This window comes from Etheostoma spectabile, chromosome 15 (genome assembly GCF_008692095.1).
Source record: "Etheostoma spectabile isolate EspeVRDwgs_2016 chromosome 15, UIUC_Espe_1.0, whole genome shotgun sequence".
Lineage (NCBI taxonomy): Eukaryota > Metazoa > Chordata > Actinopteri > Perciformes > Percidae > Etheostoma > Etheostoma spectabile.
In genome coordinates, this window is record NC_045747.1 from 33,459,010 (window position 1) to 33,478,375 (window position 19,366).

At 41.2% G+C, this 19,366-nt stretch overlaps 1 long non-coding RNA gene across 1 annotated transcript; it reads right to left on the reverse strand.

The window, feature by feature from the left end:
• Positions 1–166: 166 nt before the first annotated feature.
• LOC116702626 (uncharacterized) lies at positions 167–18,997 on the reverse strand. The gene is made up of 3 exons (XR_004335222.1): positions 18,915–18,997; positions 10,514–10,516; positions 167–177 (listed from the first exon to the last, which is right to left on the reverse strand). It is a non-coding gene; the product is annotated as an uncharacterized LOC116702626 (long non-coding RNA).
• Between the last annotated feature and the right edge of the window lie 369 nt (positions 18,998–19,366).

A 19,366-nucleotide genomic window follows, 5' to 3' on the forward strand; every position in this document is an offset into this window, starting at 1 on the left:
TCCTCTTTCTTTCCTTTTCTAACTGAAAATAGGTATAATTTCCTGATAATGAGGTTTATTGACCTTAATTCCAAAAAATAACTATCACAACTAAAAGTTAATAAGTTTGTGTAAGTAGCTGGTTTGTAAAACGTCTGAAATAAAAAGGGACAAAAATTGAAAAAAAAAGCGTTGTTGCTTTCATTTGGAGGGAAGACAACACGACGAGTTACACAGGCCGCCTACATAGTTCTGTGTTTATTTAATTTCTTAACTTATTTTTGTGGGTTTTGAAAAAACACTAGACAGGAACATTAAACTAGACAACTAGACTACACAAATAAAACAGGGGAAAAAACAGCAAGAACCTCAAAATCCGACAACGTAGAGTCGTATTTGTTTTAACTCCTTTTTCATTTTGGGGCATTTTAGCCTTGTTTTAACGTGAAAGACATGAAAGGGGAGAGGGCGGGGGAACGGACATGCAGCAAAGGGCCCACGCGTCGGAGTCAAACCTTCGGACGCTATGTCGAGGAGGTCATCTCTATAGATTACGCCTGCGCTACCAAATGAGTAACCTGGAGACTGTGCTTTCCACTTTAAGTCAAACATAGCTTGATAACAGAGGGTTTGTGTTCAAGTTCTCTGCAGCGGAAAGTCAGCACCAATGGACAGTGCTGTTTTCACAGCAGTATTCCTTAACCCTCATGTCCTAAGGTTGTCATATGTCAGTGTCTTGTTAATCCCCAAAATAACATGATGATTTCCACACAACGCTCTTGGCAAGTACAAATCTTCCGAATCGCAATTTTAAGCAGCTGGAGAAAACAAGGTCAAGTTTTTTTGAAATTACAGTAGTGAGTAAAGTTGACATATTCCAGTCTGAGATGATCAAAACATCAACATCAATTCTTTTTCATTTTAGTCTCAATAATCCTCATGTAAGCTTTTTACTCTAACATTAGGTACGATTCCTATAAATGAGCTTATTGACGATACATTACCTAAAAAATAAAGTTTAAAAAGTTAGTGTTACTGTCAAAACAAAGTGACAACATTAAAAAAAAAACATCAAAAGTGTTAAAAACCACGGAAAAAAAGTTAAGGGAAAAGTTAAAAACATTGTAAAAAGGGATGATTTTTTAATTTTATAGTCTCAATGACAGTGTTCTGTTCCACTAGCCAGTCTTTACTTTACCATAATGTCCTCATGTGTTCTCATTGTTGTTCCTCATTTTGTCTAATGTGTCCTATATCAATGTCTTTTTAATTTCCCAAAAAACATGATGTTCCAACGCTCTTTGCCAAGTACAAAGCTCTACTGTCATTCAAGTTTGGGGCCCGTATAGTCAATTTTATAAAAATTGGAGAAGAACAGAAGGTTTTGACATAGTGTTGAGGAAAAAGTTGACATATTCCAGTCTGTTAATGATCCATCAACATCCAGTTCATGTAATTTTAGTCTCCAATAATTCATTAATTTTCTGCTTTCTAACAAACATTAGTAGCATTACCTATGAAATGAGGGTATTGACGATAAATTACCCTAAAAAACTAAAGTTAACAAGTTAGTGTACTTGACAAAACAAAGTGACAAACATTTAAAAACAAACATCAAAAGTTCAAAAACAGGGAAAAAAAAACGTCAGGGGAAAAGTTAAAAACATTGATAAAAAGCAATGATTTTTTACTTTCTAATCTACATAATACTAATCCTGCTTTCCAACTCAAACATTAGGGATAATTTCCATAATGAGGTCCACAAAAAAATGGAAGTTTTTACCAGGACATTGATATATTATAATATATAATGACAGGGGGGATGGGCTGGATCATTCCTTTAACGGGGTGCTTAACGTCAGCTAAACGTTGATTGTACCGTTGGCGAAAAGGATATTTGTGGTGAAACGTAGCTAGCTAGTTAACGTTCCCGAAGTAACTGGGCTAGCTAAGTTTTAAAATAAAGTATAAGCCAACGTAAAGCTCACTCTATTCTAACCGTGGGTTAGATTAGTTTTGCGTATTAACCTAACGTAAAGTAAAGTGACATATTCCATTCTGGGATATCCATTCAAATCCATTACTTTAATTTAGTCTCAAAATTCCTATTTCTGCTTTCTAACTCAAACATTAGGATAATTCCTTTTAAATTAGGTTTTATTGACCTCAAGTTCGAAAAATAACGAAAAGCAAACCACCGTTAATAAGGTTGTGTTATGTAGTGTAAACTAAAAAAAAAAGTGTCGAAAAACAGGGCCAAACCGTGAGAAAAAGTTAAAAACATTGATATAAAAAGCACAAGGAAAAGGGTTGATTTTTCACTTTTAACGGGAGGACAACACAAGGGTTACCCTTCCTGTGGTCCTGGCGCCAAATTTAAACGTTGCTCAACAGTACACACAGAACTCTGGGATTCTTTCATCCAAATTGTCCAAATAGTACATGCCATGGTTCCATATAACGCTCGGGCAAGTTTTAAAACGAGGATCAGTCAATACTTTATTAAATCTTTGCGTGTTTTATATCCCCAGAAATACACTTTGAAAAAAAGACAACCAAAAAGGATAACTTTCATATAAATGAGGTTTCTTGACCATGAATTGAAAAGCAAATAATGTAAACTAGTGGTGATATATATGTGTTATGAGTTCACAGTACACGATTAAGACACGAAAATGTGAAAAAACGCAATCAAAAAGTGATTGAAAAGTAGCTAAAAGTGTCAAAAATTGGTTAATTGTGAACGGGCAGGAAACCACAAGGGTTTAACTCGAAGTCTATTTACTTAGGTTTTTATGGAGCCCAATAACATTATAGGATAATACTTTGTAACCTGTAAAAGATGGTTATACGCGAAGGGGCGAAGAGAACATCCGGCTGTTGGAAGGACACAATCAAATGCTCCCAGCGTCCACCAGGAGTGTCAGCGGACCGCACATAAAGAACAACCACCCGGCAGCGCGATGGAAAAGAGCAAACGACAGAGGCTAAGGAAGACAATGAGATAATATGATGGACTATGTTTGTTGTTCTATTCAGTTTGTTTGTTTTAATGAAAGTAGAGATTTGTACTTGCCAAAGGAAGGGGTGCATTTAGTGGAATCAATCATGCTTATTGCGGGAAGGTAAAAAGAAAATTGACATAGGAAAACGGGTCACTCTGACCCGAGGACACATGCGGGTTTTGAACAGAAAGAGGTTATCTTTCGTCCCTGACAATATAACCATCCGTAAAGGTGAACAAAGTATTATCCTGAGATATGATTGGGAGCTCCTGAAAAACCTTAGAAATAGACCTGAGTTAACAATTTTGTGTTTCTGTGTGTCTACCAGGTCAAAACCGAAACACAATGTTAGACACTTGTGAAAATACTCATATTATCGCTTTTTGATGCTTTTTTTTTTTTTAACATTTCCTTCTTTTTGGAACAATACCATAGACATTACTAACACCAATAATTACCCGTTTTACAAATATTGTCTTTTTTGAATTTATGGTCCGACACCCATTTATATGAAATATATCCTTTTTTGTCTTTTGTCAAAGTTTTTTTTAGGGAATAAACAACCACGATTCTATAAAGTAGTGAAGGATCTTTGGATAAATTGCGTTATATGGAACATCAATGTAATATTGGCAATTTGGATGAAAGATCCCAAATTTGATGTACGGAAAACTTTTAAAAAACGGGTCAACATTTTGACCCAAGGAGGATTAACGAAAACCCCCCACAGAACATGACACACTAGGGGGAATATACATATATCCAGCAATGTAGTGTAATATTACGTTCTATAATTACCTTACATTCACAATACCAATACAGAAATATGACTAATTATGCAGTGGTTACATTAGGAATGACAGAAACAGTCGCATACAGGTAAAGCTATTGATGGAATAAGATAGTAGGAGTAAGCAGTGGGCGTCGACGCCAGGACCACGATCCAGTCCCACCACATCCAGGAAATTGATTATGCAAATCATCTGGATGTGTATTTTGCTGACTTTATTTACTGTTTTTAGTTCTGTGCAAATGCAACTTAATAGCAATTTCAGTAGCGTGGGTATTTTCAAAAATACGGGTTCCAACATTCCAACAGTGTGCTTATTTTTCCCCCTACCCCACCTAGGGATTCATGACACTACATGTAGTCTATAAAAGAGTGGATAGCTGGAGCTGGTGAGATGGTGGACTCGGCTACCTAACCATTCCAATGTTAACAATATATATTAACAGACCTCCTAATAACCTGCTTGGATTTGATATGATTGCCTGTCATTGCTGTATGGTTGGATCCCTGGACCTTATTTATTAGATCATAGTATTCAATCTATGTTCGCTGTGGTCTTGTCACTCATAGAATCTTTTTGTACAGATTTGGTAATTGAACAGTGTGTGTTGCTTCCACCTACCTACAGTGTTTGCTATATGACAGTGCAAGCCCACTCTCAGATTATTTTCTCTTTGTACAATGTTCGTTGCCTGGTAGTGTGTATTTAGTGTGTATATTTAAACGCGATGACAGGGTACAAGAGCCTAACGAGTTAGCCGAAGAAAATAACAGTTAACAAGCAGATAACAGCACTAATTACAGCCACTCAAGATCCGAACCTCATCACAAACTCTATGCCTGGGGTGGCGGCCATCTATCTTGGGAGAGGCACTCCCCTGCTTTCCTCGAGTCAACAAGCCTCAACCACATTTTGCCTGGCATACTTGATCCCGGTGTCCCCTACACTGGTTTGTGAGATATGGGGACGGGGTTATGGATCTTAACCCGAGGCCACTGTGATGAATTAAGGGTTCAATGGAGTACCCCATTTTTGATGTGCTCGTGTTGTACACTAGGCAGTTAAGCAATAAGCAGTTGGTTTTTACCAACGCACTGAAACATGTGCTATGTGTATGTGTGGTATATTTTTTGCATTACTTGATGTTCAAAAAGTCTAATGAATGGACAAACCAAGCATTCAAAACCATTGAAAATAAGGTAAGGTACAGGACACATTACGGGGACCACATACCCTAGGACTCGAATACTTTTTGTGCAATACTAGCATTTCAGATAGCACTGCTGATGTTTATTCACAGTAACACAATTTGTTTACAGACACTACAACATCTGCTGAATAATATCATAGTTTAAGCTGCTAATAATTTTAAATCTACTTTCCAATTGCACTTTATATTCATCTCGCGACAGTATTTATTCTTCATTGCCCAGCCACCACACTTTATTTGTACGACCTTTAAATCACTGTTCTCACTATGATGCCTCATTTTAGACCACCCTCCAGCCTCCCCTGATCCTAGCTCTTATCTATCTGTAAACACGTTGTCTGTCCTATACAATTAGCACGCCTCTCCTTGCCTTCCCTCCCATATTGCTGTCTACGTTGCTACGTACACGATATAATATTCATAGACCATATTCACCTGTAAACTCGTAACGTAAGATCGACCGAAATAAGTCTATCATGTTCGATATGTACCATATCTGATAGTAAAACTTTCACCTATAGAATATCCCACTTGCTATATCTATCATCTAGCGACTATGATCCGAGCTGTAATATCTTGTCACAATACTTGTTAGCACATGTTTTATATTCATAGGACAAAGCCCATCTGAAAGCCAACATCCTCCGTTCTATATAACTATATTTCGAGTTTGACCAATAATTCATCTCATTATGTCACTTATGGAACCATATGTGCTAATCCATTGCACTCTGCTATTGCCACTTTCGTCTTTGCATCTTGTTTCTCGGTACTTGTACCATTGTTGCACGCATACAAAATACCATCGAATCCACGAAGGCCACAACAATAAACGTGCGACGACTCTGTCATCACGACGGCCATAATTCTAATTGCTGTGTCCATACCGTAAACAACACTGGTTGGATTATGGTCGTGGCATAGAGGCCGCTCCCCCCAGACTGGCTGAAATGTTACCCCCACCACTGGTATTGATAACCTTTTGTTCAATACCTAACATTGTTCTTTTGTTCTTTTATTCTAGACCTTTGATACGTGACATATAAGATAGTGGTCGAAGCATCACCTTGACCCTTACACCACTTTTTTATATTTGCCTCAGTGAGGTGTGCTAACATAGTCAATAGTAATGCTGAGAGACATGCTTATTTGCGACGGAGCGAGTATAATGAGCAACTATAAAAGACAATGCTCAGCATTCAGGTATGAATTAGTAGAATGCCTGCTGCAACACGCTAAAGACGAGCAATTACTGCGAGAAGGGTACCGGGTGCACACCAGGTGCCTATGTAAACCTTGGTTCAGCAAGTAAGACGTCAGAGACGACAGGCCCAATCGTTTCAATTAGAACTGTATTTACGCATATTGCCTGCCACCTGTGGCTTGCTGCTACAGCAGTTCCGGTTGCCAGCAGTGCTTAGGTAGTATCCCTGGACCAGAGGTCACAGCGGGAGCACAGAGCGCAAGTGAAATGCAGCATGTAAAGTAATGAGTGTTGAGTGGCAGATGTCCACTGAATATTTCTTGAATTAGCACCACCTCATCTTGCTATGCATTTAGTGTGTTATGGGAGGGTGTTCATGACTTCCAGTCGCTGGACCTAGGAGTTAAACACTAATGCATTTTTTGATATAGTGTTGTACTTGCAATATCACGCTACGCGTGCTGAAGTGAAAGTGAGACTGACCAGAGCGAGACAATAAAAGGACTTGATACGCACAGTACAATAGTTCCAGGCATTCAGCACCATTAGGATCAAACGAATAATAGCCCCAAATTCTCCTATTAGGAAGTATTCGCGATACTCAGAAGGAAATAGATTCGCTCTGTAGCATTCACATTGTGTACTTGAATATTTATGTTATATGTACGCCACAACGACTGACATACTTTAGAGTGTGATACAAGGGGCTGAAGACAACGAATGAAGCTATCATAAGTACGCCCAATGTTACCAGGTTAATAGGACGCGCAAGCTACCACCCTATCTACACACGCTTTTTTTCCTGTGCCAATACTCCAGAACAGACGATCATCGCCATCGCAAAGCTAGGAGTTCGCAGATCAAATTGCTTATCTGCACACAGTGATTACTCCGAATAGTGGGGTGTCGTGGAGCCCATCAGGGGACGGGTCGCAAGCCAGAGAGGGGGGGGGTGGGGGGGGGGGTTGCAAGTTGATTTCCAGAAATAAAATAAAAAGTAAAAACAATTAGCAATAGCATTGTTCAGCCATGATTATTACACAAGCTAACACTACTGGCGATTAATGAAAATCTTTTTTCTTTGATTTAAATCTGCTACATTTCCGCAAATACAATAAAAGAGGGGAAAAGCTCATTTGATTTCCGACTTTGACCACTCGAAACTGAGTAGTAAGAGATCATCTGACGCATCCGAGCATGGTAGGCGGGAGTGCGTCGAACGGTTGAAGATTTGCTCTAGCAAAGAGTGCCGCCCCTTGAGGACACGCAGGTTAATTCGTAAGACGCTGGCGGATTATGGGATGTTTCAATTTGAGCGAAGGGATGACACCGACACCTATCCAGAGGCGGGGCTTGGATGTGCTGATGTTTTTTGGCACTAGCACACCTCTTGGCGAAAAACACTTTTCTCGGCATGATATTGACCTAAAAATAATCCAGATGCGATCTTGAATGTTGGAGGATGTTTTGGGGTTCGAGTAGCGGTCTCCACATTTACAACCAAGATGGACGGCTGGCCCAAACATCCTGAAATCATTCTCATTCGTTGAGGTTAAGTTGAAATTTAAGAATAGTAAATTACTGTAGAAAAGTTATCGGGTGTTGTGGTATGTGCCGTTTTTGGGATACGACTACAGTGCGATCGTGTTGGTCTGCGCGCAATTTTTATATACTTTATAGTGGGGGGGTCGCAAAGTCAATGCCACCGTACTTTGGGGGTCTGGGCTGAAAGTTTTTGGGAACCCCTGTTTATTGCAATGCAAAACGGGGAAACCATTGCGAGATGAGGAAATAACAAGAAGCTGCATCTGTAGCTCACCATTTTGAGGACAACAAAGGGACATAACAGATTTTTGTGTGACTCGAACATATCACATGTACCAACAAAACGTGCAACAAAGACGGTGTAAAACATGCAAGACCGCCTGCTAACATGGTCACATTATGACATAATGTACGCTGGAACGACCTGCGTGGTTGAGGCACATGCTCAGATTAAAACGGTTTGCAACAAAATGTCATATGAAACTTGGTTCTGAATTCCATGAAACAATAACGTTTCGCATTACAAACAATAAAAATAACCACTAAAAATTAAACAGGGCGTGGGAATCATTTCAGAAATGTTTTAGCTATCTATGATTGGTGAGTGCTAACGTAGCTCAAAAAACGACCATTCAACGGACAGCCTTTGTTGTGTTGATGCTAACTTGAGCCAGTGAACTCACTGGTAACTAGGTCATTTTCCTGTATGCATTGAGACTGTCTCGGTATCATCTTTTATGCACTGCTCGCATAGGAAAGAGATGCGCGATCACAGCTCCCTCTCCTACATCGGGGAGTGACCGAGGGCAGGATCGGTTCTATGAGCCGGTTCGGGGGTCATGTGCCAGTAAACAGTTGACATAGCAACCGCGAGCTAACCAATCCGAGACATTGCTGTACAATAGGCATTGTGGGAAAGGTAGGATAATACTTCTCCGTGACAGTGTCAAAAATCCTGTTTTTTCTTATAGCGGGACTGAGGTTGAGAGGGACAGTCATAGGTGAGACGTGACATTGCCAGAGCTCTCATTATGTGCGTTCCTAAGTATGTGTTGTTTGTATGTATGCTTGTCAGTTTATGTGAAATAACTTAAGTTAAAAAGTAAGTAAAAAAAAAAACAAGGTTGACTTTATACAGATTTTGGCTTACTTGGAGCAGAAACTTTGATTACAATATCCTAGTCGTGGTACGTCTACCATGGATGCGTAGAAATCACAGCTAATACTCAACTCCTCCCGCGAATTAAGGGATTTTCACTTCGGAACCACCCTGTTTGGAAAGACTGTGGGTGGCCTAGCAACAGTAACCAGGGAGGGAGGGGGGAGCGGGGGGAGGGCTTTAGATGTGTGTGTAAGTCATCAAAGCTAAGGCAAATCAAAAGCCATATGATGTAACGAATGTCATGATGTCATCAGTTACTATGAGCTTGGTTACCTTCCCCGGTCAAGATTCGAATATGCCCATTTCACCAAGTAGAGTGAAAGCCGAGTCAAGTGGAAGGAGTTGACATTCTGTCTGGACCTGCTACTTGTGATTGAAAACAGGACCAAGCTTTCTGTGCGGTGGTTTATACTTAGATGAGTTAATTCGATTGAAGTAAGATACGATCCAACCCCCAACCAAAACTATGCTACTTAAACAAAGACTTCAAAGGGGTCCCAAAAGGTTCCCTAGTATGACCAGACGGAACCAAAGCGTTTCTGACCTCGTATATGGACGACGTCTCGTTCAATCGTCCCCCATAACAGGCCGGCAGTAGCACCTGTGCCAGATTACTACGGTTCAACAGAACCTAAGACGACCCATACAACTAGATAAAAAACAAAGGGTTATGGCTGCACCACACAACAAACCCTAGTGGCATTCTGCGCAGGCTGACTGGGAAAAGAATCAGTCTTTATTAAACCAGCCCAGACCAAAAATGTCCACCAGGCAAGAAAATGGTGGACAGGAATGCTGAGCGGTCAGTCTCTAGAGTAGAGAACACAAAATCATGAAAGCCAGAAAGAGGAAGGAGCCAAGCAGCATCAGCTGAGAGGCAAGACAGAGAAGGAATACTTTGAGGGATCGCTGCAGAGGAGGACTGACTTTAAAAACAGAAAGGCAGAGGAAGCTCTTGCAGATCACTAGCGACGAAGAGGCTTCACCAGCTCGTCAGAACATTAAAGTGCCTCTAAGGACACAGATGCAACAGAGGAATGAGCTAATCATGGATTAAAAAAGAAAAAAAACAAAGTGTGCGGGACGAAGAAAGAAAGTTATGTCAATAAAGATGAGCGAGTAGGTAGAGAGGAGGAAGGGAAGTTTGATTTCAAGAGCAGAGAAAGTTCTCAGAAAACAGGACTAACATCCTTTCTGTGACAAATCTCGCAGTGAGGCAAATCAAGAAGAGCAACCGCTGAGAGAAAGAAGAGAGCCAGAGGAGCAGGAAGAGAAGAGATCAACTCCGGGCCCTTGCTGCCTTGCGCTTACAGGAGCGAAGACATGAGCACGCAGAAAAAAGCGGAGTCAAAGAAAAGACTTTACAGCTTCGACACAAGGAGATCCCAGTAAAACCTTGACGGAGCGAAGGAGGCACGGAAAGGGGGGCGGACTCAAAGACAACGTGCTCAGGTTTTGAACCAGGAGAAAAAGCTGCAGCAAAGAACCGACCAAGCTGAAAAGTTCCAAAAGGCTATCAGGTACAAAACAAAGGGTTTATCAAAAACTGGCAGCCAGTAAAAAGAAGCAGGCTGCCCTGTCGAGCCCTGAGGCGCTGGGAGAAATTAGCCGGGCAACGAACTGCGAAAGATTTATAACGTAGCCAAGCAGCTAAAGGACAATGCAGGAGGAGGGATGCTATGTCAAGACTATTGGTAATCCAGACACAAAAAGGTAGAGGGGCGAGGGGAAGCGCAGAAGAGGAAGGAAGAGGAAAAAAAGAGCTGAAAGGAAAGAAGAGGAGAGTGATGAGGGGGAAGAGGAAGGAAAAAAGAAAAAAACAATAGAAAAAAAGAGCAAAAAAAAAAAAAAAAGAGCAACACCAAAGAAAGTAAGTACAGACTGGAAGACAAATCAAAGAAAAAAAAAAAAAAAAGAGCAAAGAGAGAAAAGAGCAAAAAAAAGAGACGGACAAAAGAGCAAAAAAAAAAAAGCGCAACTGCAATAGCAAAGGGAATGGTTGTCAGGCCACAACAAGTGTGTCTGGAAAGGTTTGTTTCTAGAAGAGGAAGACAAAAGGAAGAAAAGAAGAAGAAACAAAAGGCTCAGAGGATCAACGAAATAACATCAGTTGTCGAGGCACCAATGCCAGCCTACGGCTGAATGGAAGAAAAATCTCGAAAGAAACCACGGCACGCTTCCACAGCTGGAATAAACGAACAAGGACAGCAGACGATACGAGAAGCTGCTACTGAAACGAAAAGTCAGAAACAGAAGTGCTGCCGGAGGACACCATAGTCCTTAGTCAGTATGACCAACCGTGAAGTCACAAGGCTTCACAGACAGAGCTGTCAGCAACGTTTGGCTTCTGCAAGCCAAGGAAGGCGTTGGTGGTGTCCTTTATAAGAGGGGGCGAGCTCCCCCCAGCTCATCTCGGTCTGCAGCCTTGTTAAGTTCACGTTGGACGTACTGCTGGACTAGTTTGTCCCCCTCAGCAATCTGTTCTGCTTGCTTTCGTGCAGCTTCCCGATCCTGTCTTTCCAGATGTTGGAGACGGGCGTCCCCTTTTTTTTTTTTTCCCCTTGCCGCATGTGGAGTTCCACCACCATTTGTTCAGGTTTTGAAATGCGGACAAAAAAAAAATTCAATGATCGCAAGCCTGCCAGATGCAATGACGGGAACTTGATAGCCTGTTCCAATGTACATTGTTCTCAGGAGGAAGACGAAGACTCTGACATCCTCCTGAAGGAACAATGGATCCTTCCTTGGAAAGACTAGTCTACCTACCAATGAAGGATCTGACATGAGAAACTGCCAAAGTTGAGCGCTAGCACGTCCCGGTTAAAGTGTTCTATATAAATCCATAATGTCAGTATTATGGTAGAGTTTTATTGTTGAGTAGCTTAGGGTGATGGTCAATTCGGCTGTAAAGAAAGTAAAGACAAAGGTTAGTGACATCTGAACCCTGTCTTTAAATATCAATGGGTTAGCGAATTAATTTGCTGAGGTAGCCTACAGACAACGCAACCACAGGTCGACTAAAAAAAATGTCTGTGCGTGGTTTTTCGGTAGAGCTAGAACAGATTGTCATTTTGGTGATAAGAGGTGGTAAAAATAAAAATCATTAACTATCAAAAGGACTTAAGAAAGTGTGTACCGACGACCGAGATGTTAGCCAAGTCACTGCTAGTCATAGCGACTTTGGGCTTGTTGTTAACTTAAGGTAGATTTGCTTTATTTGGGATTGTTCCAAAGTCCGTCTAAGTCTGCTAGAAGAAGTATTGTCGAGATAAGTAAAAGTAGAAGGTTTGTCGTGCATCGTCGCTCGTCCGAGTTGAGGAACACAGGGTCACGGCCCAAGTTCACCAAGTATACACCGAGGAGAAAGACAGAGTTATTCTCGCCCACCCTCCTACTTCATATGCGGCTCTGAACCCGCAAGAGTGGCAAGAGATATCCAGCCTATCATGAGGCAGAGGAGGGGCTAGTCGGTTTATATCCCCCTGTCGTCGTAGTGGGTCAAGCCGCGGCAGCGAGGGTCTCAGTCGGTTTATTTTTCTGGTTAGGAAAATGCGGGCCGAGGTCGTCCAAGTCCAGTGACTGGGAATGGAGGGAGTTTTTGGAGAATAACATGCTATAATAACGGATAACTATGACGAGAAGAATATAAAAATAAAGAGCGGGTTGAAAGAGATGAAGGAGGGAAAATGAGATGGAGTCAACTTCGGTTGAGCCAGGGAACAACCGCAATATGAATGTGAAAAAGTGTTATAGTTGAGCCCTAGTCTCCCTCATCAGTTTTCTTAATGGTAAAAATGTTAAAAGGTGGAGATCTGTGGGAAGTGCGTTGTTTTGGGCTTGTTGTCACAGGAGTGGGCTTGATTCCTATTCTGATATCGAAAGGATGCCCCGGGCAGACAACACCTGGTCGACGTTTGACAATCCATTAGCCTGGCAGTTTCGACGCCCCTGTGAACCCTCTTCACAGTTTAGAAAAATATGAATTGTAGTACGTAGCTAAGTGTTGGACAGATTAGCTAACGTAGCCTGATATCCCATAATAATTTTAACCCATTTGGCAATTGATAATTTTAGAGTCTGTAGAGCTTATTTTCTCCATGGTTATGTTACCAGTTGACTTGGTTTCATGCTTTCCCATTAACCCAGTAGCTTTTTTTAGCAACTTGGTAAGGGAGGAGCTATTTGCGGGTAATTTTCCGGTGCCGGGTAACCATCAATGAAGCCCGTCCCTACCGTTAAAGTTAGCTACAAATGGTAAGGCCTGCTGTTGGTGTCCGCTGTGTAGCTAACGGTAAGCGTTATTTGATTAGCCCCTAAGCTAGCTGCCACGCAGTCAGGATAGAGTCCTAATTTGGCTGAACCCGGACCTGGTTTATTATACCTGGCTTGTTCATTTAACCCCGTTAAAAAAGGGAGCTATTGCGGATTGTCTTAGCCTTGATCGATCGGCATTTAAGTTATCTTAAAACAGGAAGAAACGGCTTGGCAAACTCTAGTGCTTAGACATCTTGTTATTGCGTTCCGAGTCCTCCACATGCAAAACGTTTGGGATAATATTACCAGTTATTGGCTTCACAAGACGGGTTCTCTGCATCAGCTTCGTTGAAGTTACTGGACATACAATTCAAAAAACTATTTTTCGAGCGAACATTGTTCTTTGGGGACATTTTATGCCCAGGACGTTAAAGGAGATCGCGCAGCTCGGCAGCAGAGAAACAAAGCTATAACGGTAATTAACTCAGGATTAATGTTTATTGTCTATAACAACGTGCTCGTTCTGGCCCCCGTACGGACACACCCTCAGATCTAATATGTGTAATGTTGTCCGACAACATTTGATGAAAAGGATTTCTAATGGAGGGGGGCCTGTCTGTTCATTTAAGATTAAGTCCTTTTTAAAACATAAAAACTCCGCGAAAATGACGGTAGTTTGCGAATTCCCACCAGATCAGACCCATGTTAATTAGTAACTTTTGAATCGTAAAATTACGGCCGGTGCTATATATACATTCGCAGAGCTCTGAGCAGGGCTGGCTATGGTCTGTCGTGAGCCCGGCGTGGTTTCCCCCCCCCCCTGTGTGGGGCTGTGGGAATACCTTCGCTAGTCTACCTGGGTGGCAAGTGCTTGTTTTTCTTCTATTTATTCACATTCGGGTCTGTGCAGTTCGCTACAGTGAAATCCCCGGCCCTCCCGTTGGATTGACATTTTCTTTGGCAGGACAGGATCCTGAGCCGTCGGCCACAGGTCATCAAAACCAAGGGTCAACTGTCAGAGGAAGTGCTCTTTTGTATACGTCGGGCGGTAACGTTGTATACGTTCCCATTGACAGTCATTCTTTTTGGCCGCCACTTGACAGTGAATAACGTACATATCGAAGCATCTGCAACCGGATCTTGAAGCATTGCTCATGTGTATTGTCTAAAAAAACACGACATAGGGATTTGGATCCATACCTTGTACTTTTTTTTTTTTTTTTCCCCCCCCACTTTCTGCAGATGGTTTGTAAAAAAGGGTCTACAACAGCTGTGAAGGTTTTTAATACTAACGTAAAGCTGTTACGTTCAGCAGTAATGAGCCTGTTTGGCCTATGGGATCTTTCGAACCATAACCTACGCACCTCACGTGCTCGTGCTGATTGGGTTATGATCTTGAGATGATTTCTCTTTCTTCTTAAACGTCTAAGGGTCATACCCGATGAGAGTCGAGACGCTCCCCGGTCAAGTGTAGAGTTAGTTGTGCATGCTCAGAAAGAGAAAGTACGACATATCTGTGTAATATATTGTGAAATCCATGAAATAATAAACTTTTCTCATACAAATAATACAGAAGATGGAATTATTTAAAAATATCTTCTATGCTGTTGATAGCAACGTTAGCTCAAAACACCATTCAATGACAGCCTTTGTTTGTGTTTGATGTCTAACTTGCGAGCCGCAGTGACATGAACTTTGTTTAAGTATGAAAAACTGTCATTCTAAAGCTTACTATTTTTCTCACTGCCATTGAAAGTTGAAGAGTGTGATCAATAAAGACAGAAAGATCAGAATTTGTTATTATTTAGACACGGTGCAATACCTGATTTAGGAATAAACACGTTATATGGGCTCTGCGTTGTTGGTGCACTCGGGTTCTACTTCAGTTTCACACGTAACAGTCTGTTGTAAATAAGGATTTGGATTTTATCTTTTGCACATGCTCGTGAACAAATTAGAAAGGCAAAGAGCATCGCAGTAAAAATGTGAATATACATTTTATGTGTCTTACTCACATCACGAAAGAAATCCAAAAATGGATGTGTAACTTCACTGTAGTTTTTCAAATGGTGTGCACATAGGTTGTAGTGCGTTTGAGCAATTTTCAGGGTAGGTCACCCATCTGACGTTTTGCATTGGAAACCAGTTACAGAGTAAACTGTCAAATGAAAACAAGACAAAGTCATTTGACTATCAGTTCAAAACAATGTGCAGCACTTTCATCTTGATGACACTTTCATGACAAAAAGTAGGGAATGTAGAGGAATGATTGTGTGAACAGGAATGTTGTGACTGGTCATTAAGTCCCGTTTAAGTTTTGACAAAAATAAAAAAATTACTTGTTTTTGGAGGTATAAATACGCTTCTGATGGGAAATGTCCCGGATTTGGTCTGAGAAATCTGGTCACTTACATTTAAGGACTCCTTGGCAGGACAGCTTGTTGACCTAGTGGCGTTTTAATTAAATGGCAGTCTGGGCAATGCTACACACGTACGTTTTGGAAAGGTAGCGCAGCCTTTGTGGAGTTCATCCTTGTTCAGGTACCATTAAACCACGGTAAGCTTTTCATGTTTAGCTTTTCGCTTACAATGTCACTAAGGAAGCCAGACACGGCTTAAACGTCAGCTATCCGCCATAATATATGATTTGGGTTGATTTTTTGACAGTTTTCAGTGGTTATAGGGGCAATATGAGAGAGAAATGTGGTGATAAGATCATTGTCAGGTAATAAACCCACGCTTAAGCTTTTCAACGTTAAGCTTTTTCCTCACCATTCCTGTTTAATGAAGCAGACACGTTAATGTCAGTACCGTCCATAAAATAGGACTGTGGGGTTAGATTTTTTGACAGTTTCAGGTTGGTAGGGGCAATATGACGAGAGAACATGTTGTGTGATATGATCAGTTGTCAGGTACATAACCACGTTCAGCTTTCACGTTTAAGCCTTTTCCTCACACATTCCTGTACTGAAGCAGACAAGCTTGTAATGTCAGCTAAACTGTCCGTTATAAGTGGGACGTGTTGGATAGATTTTTTTGACAGCTTTCACGGGTTATGAGGAGAAAATATGTGGTGAAATTAGGGTTATGATTTGTGTTCAGTGACCATTAATACCACTTGAAGCTTTCACGATTAACCTTGCCTTAAATACACTTAATGAAGAGAACGCTTCAAATGTCATCAACGTCCATTACAGAATAGGGACTTTGGGTTAGATGTTTTGCAGTTGTTCATGGTTTATGAGGAGCAATATAGAGGAGAAAACTTGGATCTCATGATTATGCTGTCAGCTAGGCAACAAAACCACGTGTAGCTTTTCATGTAAGCTTTTTCCTACAATGCACTTAAGCGAACGCAGACACGCTTATTAAGTCAGCTAACCGTCCATAATAATAGGAATTGGGTTAGATTTTTGACAGTTGTCATGGTATAGGGAGACAATATGAGATGAAATTGTGGTGTAACTTGATCATTGTTCAGGACATTAAACCACGTTAAGTGTTTTCCTGTTAAGCTTTTCCTCACAATTCCATTTAATGAGCAGACACGCATTAAGTGTCAGCTAGTCGTCCGTATAATGTGGACTTGGATAGATTTTTTGAAGCTTTCAATGGTAGTATGAGGAGAAATATGTGAGTGAAATTGGTGTGATAATGATTGTTGTCAGGTACTTTAAACCACTTTAAGCTTTTCACGTTAACCTTTTCCTTACATATCCCTTAATGAAGCAGACCGCTTAAGGTCACTAACGTCCATTAACTAATGAGACTTGGGGTGATTTTTGTGCAGGTTTCAACGGTTATGAGGAGACATATATGAGAGAAGAAACTGGCGAGATCATTGATTATTGTTAGCTAGCCTACAATTAAACCACGTTAAGCCTTTTCCTCGCCACAAGACACCAGAAAGAAAAGACAAACCATTACTGTGAGGAACTTATATTGTTGGGATTTAATGTTTTTTTTTTTTGAAGTTTAAGTACATGACAACGAGATGGCCATGAGTATAATATGCGGTTGATGACCGGTGTTTAGGTACATTAAACCCGTTAAGTCTTTTTCACGTAAGGTTTAGAATGTCCCTCGAGAAATGCACCAAAGCTGTCATTCTACAGCTGTACTTACTTTTTCCATGCATTTGATTATGAGTGTGCTCACAGAAATAGAACATGACAAGATCGGAATTATTATTTAAACCACATTTGTCAATACGCTCACGATAGAAACCAATCTTTATGACAAATTTATCAGAAAAAATTAAATGCCAAAAGATTCACATACTACTTCTTGCCAGCTGAAATAACAGCTGTGGAAAAAAAGAATGTGGAGGGGAAACGGATCACCCGCGTACACAAAATATGGGCAGGACATGAACGCCAACAGATAAGGTCCGAGCACCAACAAGAACATGACTGTAGACGTCAGTGATCCCCACTTGTTCGACGAGAATAAAATGAAAGGGAGAGAGGAAAAGGAGGGAATGGAGGACGATGAGGGGTGAAACAGGAATGTTGTAGAGACATGGTTCACTTTAAGTAGGGTGACCAGACGTTCCGGTTTGGTTTACCGAGGGACGTCCCGCGATTTGGCTATGTCCCCGCCGTGGATCGTGTCCACGGGAAAACTGTCCCGGTCTTCACTGTGACTGGAAGACCCAAAATTGGAAGAAGAAAGAAAAAAACTGACCAAAACGTAGGCGTTATAGAACACCCAACACACGCAGGCTAGGACAGCCAGAGCCAGCGGTGCCAGAGATGGGTTTTAGAAGCCGCCTGTGTTATTTCGATGCTAAAATCACGATTATTTACATGGAGTCTGGTGGGTTTAGCAAAACGAATTGTCGTGTACTCTATGCTTTAAAAAGGATCTTAATCTTAACAGATAAGGTATTGACCCGTACCTTAGGAACAATCTTCCATATCGTAGTCGTAAGACAACTTAGAATATTAAATTCTGGTCTGTCAGCGAGTAAATGAGCACTTTAATGAACGTAAATACAAGACTGGAACAAATCATCCTATCTACTTACATTGGCAGAAAGCGATCTCGTTTAAGACTGCATCACTGTCAATAGAAAAATTATGTGCCCAGTATAGTTTTATGTATCTGATTCTCAATGAGCTGTGCAGAACAAGCCTGAGCAGTAAAGCAAAAGCTGTCAGTAGTCAGTAAACATTACAACATATGAAATATTGAGACATTCTATCTGAAATATTAAGACTTTCTATATTGAAATTTAGGGACTATAAGGACTTCTATTTTGACGATTGGGACTTATTCTACTTGAAATATTAGGACTTTAGGACTTTATATTTTGAAATATTAAGACTTTTATCTTGAAAATATTAGACTGTTTATCTTGAAGATTTAGAATTTTTATTTGAGTATAAGGATAGATTTTATCTGAAACATTAGGACTTTCTATCTGAGGGTTGGAAGAGTGAGTGGAGTAGGAAGTAGCAGCAGGGAGGGTCTAGGATCATACCTTGGTGGGGGGGGGGGGCTCAGCCCATAATAAGAACAGATCTAGGTCTTGAGTTCCCCGTTTTAGTTTTACAAAAATAAAAACATTACTTGGTTTGGAGGTAAATACGCTTCTGAGCTGAAAATGTCCCCGGATTTTGTCTGAGAAATCTGGTCACCTTACATTTAAGGCCTCCTTGGCAGCAGCTTGTTGCACTCCTGGCGTTGTTTAATTTAAATCAGTCTGGGCAATGCTACACACGTAGATTTTGAAAGGTAGCGGGACCCTTTCTCTGCTGACTTCAGCTGGGCTGCTCTGGTAAGGGGGGGCAGATGTACGGGCTCCGTATCCATGCTGAGCTGCAGGCTGTTGCGCTCCTGATAACATTTTATAAACGCGTCTGGTCAGTACCATATCTGGGCAATGGTTCTTCACTTCTTACACCAAAGTAGCTGGGCTCCCCCCTCTTAGAAAGGACACCACGCCTTCCTGTGCTTGCAGCTAAAAGTTGCTGAACATCTCGGTCTGCAGCCTTGTTAAGTTCACGTTGGACGTACTGCTGGACTAGTTTGTCCCCCTCAGCAATCTGTTCTGCTTGCTTTCGTGCAGCTTCCCGATCCTGTCTTTCCAGATGTTGGAGACGGGCGTGTTTTTCAGCCGTCAGGCTGGCATTGGTGCCTCGACAACTGATGTTATTGTCGTTGATCCTCTGAGCCTTTTGTTTCTTCTCTTCTAGAAACAACCTTTCAGAC